At 47.6% G+C, this 11,104-nt stretch overlaps 1 non-coding gene across 1 annotated transcript; it reads right to left on the reverse strand.

Annotated features, from left to right (window-relative positions):
* Positions 1-476: 476 nt before the first annotated feature.
* LOC131292945 (5.8S ribosomal RNA) lies at positions 477-631 on the reverse strand. The gene has a single exon (XR_009190375.1). It is a non-coding gene; the product is annotated as a 5.8S ribosomal RNA (ribosomal RNA).
* Between the last annotated feature and the right edge of the window lie 10,473 nt (positions 632-11,104).

Consider the following 11,104-nt stretch of genomic DNA (forward strand, 5'->3'; position numbering starts at 1 on the left):
GGTTGTTATCGTCACATCTGGCTTGCGACTACTTTGTTTCAATGTCCAATATGTACCGTTGGACTCGGTTAACGGGCTGTTAGCCCGCGTGTGGTTTAACTCACTGATACCTTCCATTGCCCATACGCTAGTTTGTTTGTGTTCCTTTGGTCAACTTCCATACTTGAATCATTTGTGCTACCGCTGCTGCTTCGACGCTACTTTGACATCTTCGCTTCTATTTAAATAAATAAATAAGCTGAAGCTAGACATCAGTAAACACCACCAAAGACACCACAAGCACGCCTTCTCCTCGTACTTCCGCCTCACGCGGGAACACGGACGCTCTAAATACTTCGAATTCCAATGCCAGTATATTGTAAACCACGGGTTCTTTAATGCTAGCGGGTCGTCGCGACCCTAGTTAACATCATGGTGCACGTCTCGTGACGGGTGTCACGGCGTAGTTAAATGTATGCGATACATTTCTCAAATATAAGCGCTCAGTCATCTGTACATCATGGTAGGTTCCCACGACGTGCAATATGCGTTCAACTTATCAATGTTCATGTGTCCTGCAGTTCACATTATGACGCGCAGTTAGCTGCGGTCTTCATCGATCCATGAGCCGAGTGATCCACTGCCGAGGGTGACTAACTTGCGTAAGCCGCCGCTGTGCGCGTATACCCGTTCCCCGTAGGGAGGAGCAAGCCGCCGCTTAGAGACGAAGCATAAAGTGTCCTCATTCCACATAGGGCAAGCTGGATGAATCCATTTTACCCAGGACGGCCGAAGCGGCGTGGACCAGGGGAGAACTGAACCTTATACTTCACACCACAGTAAGTCTACGTGTCCTCTTCCACATAGGGCAAGCTAGAACTAACTATCTTACCCAGGACTGCCGAAGCAGCGTGGACCAGGGGAGGAACACACTTTTCATGGAAACGTAAGGCATCCATGACTGCCATAACGTAAGCCGCCGCTGTGCGCGTATACCCGTTCCCCGTAGGGAGGAGCAAGCCGCCGCTTAGAGACGAAGCATAAAGTGTCCTCATTCCACATAGGGCAAGCTGGATGAATCCATTTTACCCAGGACGGCCGAAGCGGCGTGGACCAGGGGAGAACTGAACTTTATACTTCACACCACAGTAAGTCTACGTGTCCTCTTCCACATAGGGCAAGCTAGAACTAACTATCTTACCCAGGACTGCCGAAGCAGCGTGGACCAGGGGAGGAACACACTTTTCATAGAAACGTAAGGCATCCATGACTGCCATAGTGCGTAAGCCGCCGCTGTGCGCGTAAACCCGTTCCCCGTAGGGAGGAGTCAAGCCGCCGCTTAGAGACGAAGTATGAAGTGTCCTCTTCCACATAGGGCAAGCTAGAATGAACTATCTTACCCAGGACCGCCGAAGCAGCGTGGACCAGGGGAGAACTGAACTTTATACTTCACACCACAGTATTGAGTAATGTGCCCTCTTCCACATAGGGCAAGCTGGAATGTTCCATTTTACCCAGGACGGCCGAAGCGGCGTGGACCAGTGGAGGACTACACAATCATGAGGTTTGATATCGACTTGTGTGTTTCAATAGGATACCGATGGTATGGTTTGAACCGATTTGATTTAGCCATTCTGAAGTCATCACTTGGTTGAAGCGCTGAACTAGGGAGGCATCGTTTACATATATATTGGTTTTCGCATGCTCTACTAGGTTAATGTCATGAGGTTGGCTATCGAGCATGCCCAAGTGATGACTTGATTGTGTGCTTGCTTGAATTCTTCACATTTCATACCATCGGTTAGTTGTCGAATCATTCCTCGATCATAACCTTCGTTCTTGGTTCATGTATGCTCTCTTCCACATAGGGCAAGCTAGAATTAACTATCTTACCCAGGACCGCCGAAGCAGCGTGGACCAGGGGAGAACTATACTTTGTCTTGTATGCCCTCTTCCACATAGGGCAAGCTAGAACTAACTATCTTACCCAGGACCGCCGAAGCAGCGTGGACCAGTGGAGGACTATACTTTGTTCATAACACCACAGTATTGAGTAATGTGCCCTCTTCCACATAGGGCAAGCTAGAATGAACTATCTTACCCAGGACCGCCGGAGCAGTGTGGACCAGTGGAGGACTACACAATCATGAGGTTTGATATCGACTTGTGTGTTTCAATAGGGTACCGATGGTATGTTTTGAACCGATTTGATTTAGCCATTCTGAAGTCATCACTTGGTTGAAGCGCTGAACTAGGGAGGGGCATCGTTTACATATATATTGGTTTTCGCATGCTCTACTAGGTTAATGTCATAGGGTTGGCTATCGAGCATGCCCAAGTGATGACTTGATTGTGTGCTTGCTTGAATTCTTCACATTTCATACCATCGGTTAGTTGTCGAATCATTCCTCGATCATAACCTTCGTTCTTGGTTCATGTATGCTCTCTTCCACATAGGGCAAGCTAGAATTAACTATCTTACCCAGGACCGCCGAAGCAGCGTGGACCAGGGGAGAACTATACTTTGTCTTGTATGCTCTCTTCCACATAGGGCAAGCTAGAATTAACTATCTTACCCAGGACCGCCGAAGCAGCGTGGACCAGGGGAGAACTATACTTTGTCTTGTATGCCCTCTTCCACATAGGGCAAGCTAGAATTAACTATCTTACCCAGGACTGCAAAGCAGCGTGGACCAGTGGAGGACTATACTTTGTTCATTACACCACAGTATTAAGTATGGTGTCCTCTTCCACCATAGGGCAAGCTAGAACTAACTATCTTACCCAGGACCGCCGAAGCAGTGTGGACCAGGGGAGGACTATACTTTATACTTCACACACTAGCCATACTGAAGTCATCACTTGGTTGAAGCGCTGAACTACGGCGGGGTAATCGTTTACAGGTTATAATCATATAGCTGCATGCTCATTAGTAGATAATGGAATATTGTATGGCAATATGAGCATGCCCAAGTGATGACTTTGTTTCAAGCTCAACAGGTAGGGTATTGAGTCCTCTTCCACATAGGGCAAGCTAGAATGAACTATCTTACCCAGGACTGCCGGAGCAGCGTGGACCAGTGGAGAACTCTATACTTTATACTTCACACCACAGTATTGAGTACGACTTGCACAAAGCCCCTAATGAGAACCACGAGGGCTCTCTCAATGTAGAACCACGAGGGCTCTAGTACCGATTCTCTCGGTACGGCTTGGTCCGTGTTCCTTTATGCTTGTACTCTTAGAAAGTCTCAACCCGGAGGTCTTGACTTTGATTGTCATAGTTGGACTACGACGGGGCATCCGACCATTGCTGATCGAACACCCCTGATTCACCATCTTTCGGGTAGGCGGTACGCGTACCTCCGGACGCGGAAGTCTCAACCCGGAGGTCTTGACTTTGATTGTCATAGTTGGACTACGACGGGGCATCCGACCATTGCTGATCGAACACCCCTGATTCACCATCTTTCGGGTAGGCGGTGCGCGCACCTCCGACGCGGAAGTCTCAACCCGGAGGTCTTGAATTTGTATTGTCATAGTTGGACTACGACGGGGTATCCGACTCATCGAATACCCCAGAAGCACACCATCTTTCGGGTAGGCGGTACGCGTACCTCCGGACGCGGAAAGTCTCAACCCGGAGGTCTTGACTTTGGTTGTCATAGTTGGACTATGACGGGGCATCCGACCATTGCTGATCGAACACCCCTGTTACACCATCTTTCGGATAGGCGGTGCGCGACACCACCGACGCGGAAAGTCTCAACCCGGAGGTCTTGACTTTGTATTGTTGGATAGTCCTCTTCCACTATAGGGCAAGCTGGAAATATTCCATTGTACCCAGGACTGCCGAGGCAGCGTGGACCAGGGGAGAACTTCACGGAATCTTCAGGCATCCATGATTGCCATAGTGCGTAAGCCGCCGCTGTGTGCGTCAACTCGTTCCCCGTGAGGAGGAGTCTAGCCGCCGCTAAAAGACGAAGCATTAAGTGTCCTCATTCCACTATAGGGCAAGCTAGAATGAACTATCTTACCCAGGACCGCCGAAGCAGCGTGGACCAGGCGAAGACTATACTTTATACTTCACACCACAGTATTGAGTACTACTTGCATAAAGCCCCTAATGAGAACCACGAGGGCTCTCTCAATGTAGAACCACGAGGGCTCTAGTACCGATTCTCTCGGTACGGCTTGGTCCGTGTTCCTTTATGCTTGTACTCGCGGAAAGTCTCAACCCGGAGGTCTTGACTTTGATTGTCATAGTTGGACTACGACGGGGCATCCGACCATTGCTGATCGAACACCCCTGATTCATCATCTTTCGGATAGGAGGTGCGCCCACCTCCGACGCGGAAGTCTCAACCCGGAGGTTCGGACTTAGAGTTTTTCCCATTTAAAAGTTTTTCTCTTAGCCATACTGAAGTCATCACTTGGTGAACGATTGAACTAGGGCGGGTTAATCGTTTATAGGTATCATGTGGTTTGCATGCTCTCTTAGGTTAAGGTCATGTGGTTGGCTATCGAGCATGCCCAAGTGATGACTTTGTTTCACGCTTGCTTGATTTCTTCATGATTCCCTGTTATATAGTGTAATCATTCGAGAACAGGGAATCTTTGGTTTTGCTCAACAGGTATTGGATGTCAACTTGGTATCTAGATCGCATTAAGTCTCAACCCGCAGGTTCGGACTTCTGTTTATTTGGCCAATATATGTATAAGGCAACTTGTGCCTAAGTCTCAACCCGCAGGTTCGGACTTGTGTATTTGTTCGAAGTTATATATAAGGCAACTTGTGCCTAAGTCTCAACCCGCAGGTTCGGACTTCATAGTGTTTCGTCAATTATCATATGGCAACTTGTGCCGAAGTCTCAACCCGCAGGTTCGGACTTCTATAGTGTTTCGTCAATTATCATATGGCAACTTGTGCCGAAGTCTCAACCCGCAGGTTCGGACTTCTAACGTGTTTCGTCAACTATCATATGGCAACTTGTGCCTAAGTCTCAACCCGCAGGTTCGGACTTGTGTATTTGTTCGAAGTTATATATAAGGCAACTTGTGCCTAAGTCTCAACCCGCAGGTTCGGACTTCATAGTGTTTCGTCAATGTTCATATGGCAACTTGTGCCGAAGTCTCAACCCGCAGGTTCGGACTTCTATAGTGTTTCGTCAATTATCATATGGCAACTTGTGCCGAAGTCTCAACCCGCAGGTTCGGACTTCTATAGTGTTTCGTCAATTATCATATGGCAACTTGTGCCGAAGTCTCAACCCGCAGGTTCGGACTTCTATAGTGTTTCGTCAATTATCATATGGCAACTTGTGCCGAAGTCTCAACCCGCAGGTTCGGACTTCTAACGTGTTTCGTCAACTATCATATGGCAACTTGTGCCTAAGTCTCAACCCGCAGGTTCGGACTTGTGTATTTGTTCAAAGTCATGTATAAGGCAACTTGTGCCTAAGTCTCAACCCGCAGGTTCGGACTTCTATAGTGTTTCGTCAATTATCATATGGCAACTTGTGCCGAAGTCTCAACCCGCAGGTTCGGACTTCTATAGTGTTTCGTCAATTATCATATGGCAACTTGTGCCGAAGTCTCAACCCGCAGGTTCGGACTTCTGGAAGGATCACTTGGCCACTAATGATCCTTCCGCAGGTTCACCTACGGAAACCTTGTTACGACTTTTACTTCCTCTAAATCATCAAGTTCGGTCAACTTCGATAAAGCAGACGCGGTTCACGAGGATCCAGCGAACGATCATCTCCAAAGACCTCACTAAATAATCCATCGGTAGTAGCGACGGGCGGTGTGTACAAAGGGCAGGGACGTATTCAACGCTGGCTGATGACCAGCACTTACTAGAAGTTCCGAGTTCATATGGACCATTGCAATCCATAATCCCTACTAAGTGAGTATTTGAGTGATTTCCCGTTCCTCTCGGAATAGGAGACACGCTGCTACCCACATTGTAGCACGCGTGTAGCCCAGAACATCTAAGGGCATCACGGACCTGTTATCGCTCGATCTCATTTTGCTAAACACAAATTGTCCTGCTAAGCAGCGTACCGTAAGTGCACTTGCGCACACGAACAGCGAAGGTGTCAGGTCATACTCCACCGAAAGGTCCTAACCCGTTCCAATCGGCATCGACGCATTAACGCTGACTGCGTTCTAGTTAGCATATGTGAGTCACGTTCGTTATCGGAATTAACCAGACAAATCAATCCACGAACTAAGAACGGCCATGCACCACTACCCTTAAATTTGAGAAAGAGCTATTAATCTGTCTCACCTCCATAAGTTCGGACCTGGTAAGTTTTCCCGTGTTGAGTCAAATTGAACCGCAAGCTCCATTTCATTGTGGTGCCCTTCCGTCAATTCCTTTAAGTTTCAACTTTGCAACCATACTTCCCCCGGAACCTGACTTTGGTTTCCCGGAAGCTACTGAGAGCACCTGGTTGTAGCGTCTCCCAATTGCTAGTTGGCATCGTTTACGGTTAGAACTAGGGCGGTATCTAATCGCCTTCGATCCTCTAACTTTCGTTCTTGATTAAAGAAAGCATCCTTGACAAATGCCTTCGCTTTAGTTAGTCTTACGACGGTCTACGAATTTCACCTCTCGCGCCGTAATACTAGTGTCCCCAACTACTTCTGTTAATCATTACCTCCGGTCTGAGTACAAACCAATGAAAGATTAGACCAAGGTCGTATTCCATTATTCCATGCAAGATTATTCTAGGGCGTTTGGGCACCCTGCTTTAAGCACTCTAATTTGTTCAAGGTAAACGTGAGCGGTCGAGCTCTATGTTACACTTGCACCCGTTGAAGGGCACACCATGACACAGACTTGGTGCCCTACCACACCATTGAGTCGCAACCAGATTCCGACTTGGCCCACCGACCACGGGTTGACCGGGTCGGCGGAGCCGGACTGTGTTGGACAAGTATCAACTTCGAACGTTTTAACCGCAACAATTTTAATATACGCTAGTGGAGCTGGAATTACCGCGGCTGCTGGCACCAGACTTGCCCTCCACTTGATCCTCGTAGAAGGATTTATGCTCTACTCATTCCAATTATGAAACATCATTAAAGAGTTTCATATTGTTATTTCTCGTCACTACCTCCCCGTCCCGGGATTGGGTAATTTACGCGCCTGCTGCCTTCCTTGGATGTGGTAGCCATTTCTCAGGCTCCCTCTCCGGAATCGAACCCTGATTCCCCGTTACCCGTTGCAACCATGGTAGTCCTCTATACTACCATCCATAGTTGATAGGGCAGATATTTGCGAGATCTGTCGTCGGTGCGAGACCATACGATCAGCATCATTATCCAGACTTCAACTCAATGACACGGAGAACCCGCGATTGGTTTGACTAATAAGTGCACCAGTTCCCGCGAGGGTCCTGGCATGTTGCATGTATTAGCTCTAGATTTTCCACAGTTATCCAAGTAACTAGGTTGATGATCTCGTAAATTATAGCTGTTATACTGAGCCTTATGCGGTTTCACATTAAATCTGTTTGTACTTAGACATGCATGGCTTAACCTTTGAGACGAGCGTATATTACTGGTAGGATCAACCAGAATTCCGACTTTGCGTTCGAATGTTCATTGTCCCATTGCACCCGGAGGAGCAAACACCACGTTCTATATGTTGTCAAGTCCGGTAGCACACGGGAGGCGAGCCCCCGTGCGAACCTCATTGCCCTCGTATCACACACACACCCGATGCACCGGACAGGCACTTGAGCGGCATTCGACTCCGCTAAGCGCTCGTGCGCCCGATTGTGCATGCGCTGACGGGGCCTTCATACCCCTACCACAGCGACCTTATGCCAAACTTCCATGAATACTTAGGTGAGCTGACAAGGGCCTTCATTTCCCTACCATCAACTAAAGGACACGCTAGGCGCGTCCGATCATTGCAACTGCGGGGCTTTCATACCCCAATCACCACAGTACGCAATTCACCAGAGTTTAATCACAACCCCCCCGGACATGGCACACTATTAACTTGCAACAAAACTTAGTGTGTGCCGGGCACATCGGTTCCACAAAATCATTCCCGATGTACCCCAATTGGGGTTGTGAACGCATCCATGGTCCTCTGACACACCCAACCAAGCGTGGATACTACATACCTCAAACACCCAGTACACTAACAGACAAATCAACATATGGTTGCTTTCCCCCAGACATTTGCCAATCACTTGGCACCCGGACGGGAACTCGCTCCTGATTGCGCCAATGCCACCCATTTGCCAAGAGCGAGTTCTGTATGTAGATTTCATTTGGAAAGACAACCGTGTACTGGATATTCTATCCGACGATTACAGATGACGAGTACGAGACTCGACTACACTCACGGATAATACATTTTGGGTCGAGATTGCTTTCGGGGTTTTCGATTGGTCTTGCGCTTGTAAACGTATAACTTTGACTTGTGGTAACCTCGGTATGTTAGTCGATCACGTGGTTGTGAACTGGGTACGGGTGGGCAATCTGTTCACTTGCACTCTGGGTAGGAATATGGTGAGCGCTATAGGTTAAAGATCATGGTATGGTTCCATCGTGATGACTTTCGCTAGATAGTAGGATGTTTGGATAGTTATAACGTTTTTGGCCATTTGTTCATAGTGTTCGGTTCATTGAGGAATTCGATTGGTCTTTGCTTCACACACGTGGTCGATCACTTGGATGTGAACTAGGGTGAGAATAAGGTGTTCACTAGTGCTCTTAGGTTTTGGATCAGTACTGAGCACTTGATTGGTTTCGCATAATATGTATCCATAGTGATGACTCTTTCCAGCTTAAGATTTCGTTACCAGTTTCGAATCCTCCCCACGTTCGCTTTTACTTGGTTAGGTTTTCGAGTGTAGATTTGAAAGCAATCTCATGTATGTATCCCATCTGATATAAGCCACTGACAGTTCATGTCACCTCGTTCAACTCTCGCTGGGTCACAGAAGTATGTTACTGCGCCCATTATCCCTACTCGGATAGGTTCGGTTCGTTCGTTTTATACTACGGTGAGTAAACTCAATTTGTGCATCGCATAGCCATGGAAAGCAAGCTTTCGCGGGCCTCTTCGACTGTTTTGATACGAGCTGTGCCCGTGATGCTTGTCATCCCAGGATACTAGACCCCTTTGGACGACCGCATGACCATCAGAAAGTAAATTCCACGTTCGATTTGGGGTGTGAACCCCGAACATAAAGTCTTTGTGTAGAACCACGAGGGCTCTATAGTACCGATTCTCTCGGTACGCTTGGTCCGTGTTCCTTTATGTTCGTACTCTTGTGAATAAGATTCACGTTCGTTTTGGGATATTTGCTACTGTCACCGTTTGAGTACTATGGGGCTTGAACCCCTAACATAAAGTCTTTGTGTAGAACCACTAGGGTTCTATAGTACCGATTCTCTCGGTACGCTTGGTCCGTGTTCCTTTATGTTCGTACTCTTGTGTGTATAATATTCATGTTCGGTTTGGGATATTTGCTACTTTCACCAGGGTCCCGTTCTTCATACAAGTCTGCCTTGCTAATGTGGTAACTTTATAGTGTAGTTCTGACATCCCAATTTTGGGACTTAGCCGATTTTTCGTATATTTCCATATGACCCATAGGGTCCCTTTCTTCATACAAGCTTGCCTAGGGCGATCGGTCAAAACTTGTCTTACTATTCGATTGGTCTTCGCACTTTCACCCTAGGCAGTTCGCCTAGGTCTGTCTTCTTGAGGAGGCCAAAACCCGAAATAAGGAGGTTCGGCCGACCCTGAAACCTCCCCTGTCTGAACTACACTAACCCGAATTTTCAGGGTCCTCAGCGCCATACAACTTTGCCTAGGTCACTTGTACTCTTGACTTAGGCCATCCGACTTGGTCCGTGTTTCTTCCTAGGGTTCACCTAGGTACTTTGCCTTGCTTGATGTGGTAACTTTTTAGTGTAGTTCAGACATCCTAATTTTGGGACTTAGCCGATTTTTCATGTATTTCCATATGACCCATAGGGTCCCTTTCTTCATACAAGCTTGCCTAGGGCGATCGGTCAAAACTTGTCTTACTATTCGATTGGTCTTCGCACTTTCACCCTAGGCAGTTCGCCTAGGTCTGTCTTCTTGAGGAGGCCAAAACCCGAAATAAGGAGGTCCAGCCGACCCTGAAACCTCCCCTGTCTTAACTACACTAACCCGATTTTTCATGGTCCTTAGCGCCATACAACTTTGCCTAGGTCACTTGTACTCTTGACTTAGGCCATCTGACTTGGTCCGTGTTTCTTCCTAGGGTTCACCTAGGTACTTTGCCTTGCTTGATGTGGTAACTTTTTAGTGTAGTTCAGACATCCCAATTTCGGGACTTAGCCGATTTTTCGTATATTTCCATATGACCCATAGGGTCCCTTTCTTCATACAAGCTTGCCTAGGGCGATCGGTCAAAACTTGTCTTACTATTCGATTGGTCTTCGCACTTTCACCCTAGGCAGTTTGCCTAGGTCTGTCTTCTTGAGGAGGCCAAAACCCGAAATAAGGAGGTTCAGCCGACCCAGAAACCTCCCCTGTCTGAACTACACTAACCCGATTTTTCAGGGTCCTCAGCGCCATACAACTTTGCCTAGGTCACTTGTACTCTTGACTTAGCCCATCTGACTTGGTCCGTGTTTCTTCCTAGGGTTCACCTAGGTACTTTGCCTTGCTTGATGTGGTAACTTTTTAGTGTAGTTCAGACATCCCCATTTTGGGACTTAGCCGATTTTTCATGTATTTCCATATGACCCATAGGGTCCCTTTCTTCATACAAGCTTGCCTAGGGCGATCGGTCAAAACTTGTCTTACTATTCGATTGGTCTTCGCACTTTCACCCTAGGCAGTTTGCCTAGGTGTAGCTTCTTGAGGAGGTCAAAACCCAAAATAAGGAGGTTCAGCCGACCCAAAAACCTCCCCTGTCTAAACTACACTAACCAGATTTTTCAGGGTCCTCACCGTCATACAACTTTGCCTAGGTCACTTGTTCTCTTGACTTAGGCCATCTGACTTGGTCCGTGTTTCTTGCTAGGGTTCACCTAGGTACTTTGCCTTGCTTGATGTGGTAACTTTTTAGTGTAGTTCAGACATCCCAATTTTGGG

This window comes from Anopheles ziemanni, unplaced genomic scaffold (genome assembly GCF_943734765.1).
Source record: "Anopheles ziemanni unplaced genomic scaffold, idAnoZiCoDA_A2_x.2 scaffold_41_ctg1, whole genome shotgun sequence".
Taxonomy (NCBI): domain Eukaryota; kingdom Metazoa; phylum Arthropoda; class Insecta; order Diptera; family Culicidae; genus Anopheles; species Anopheles ziemanni.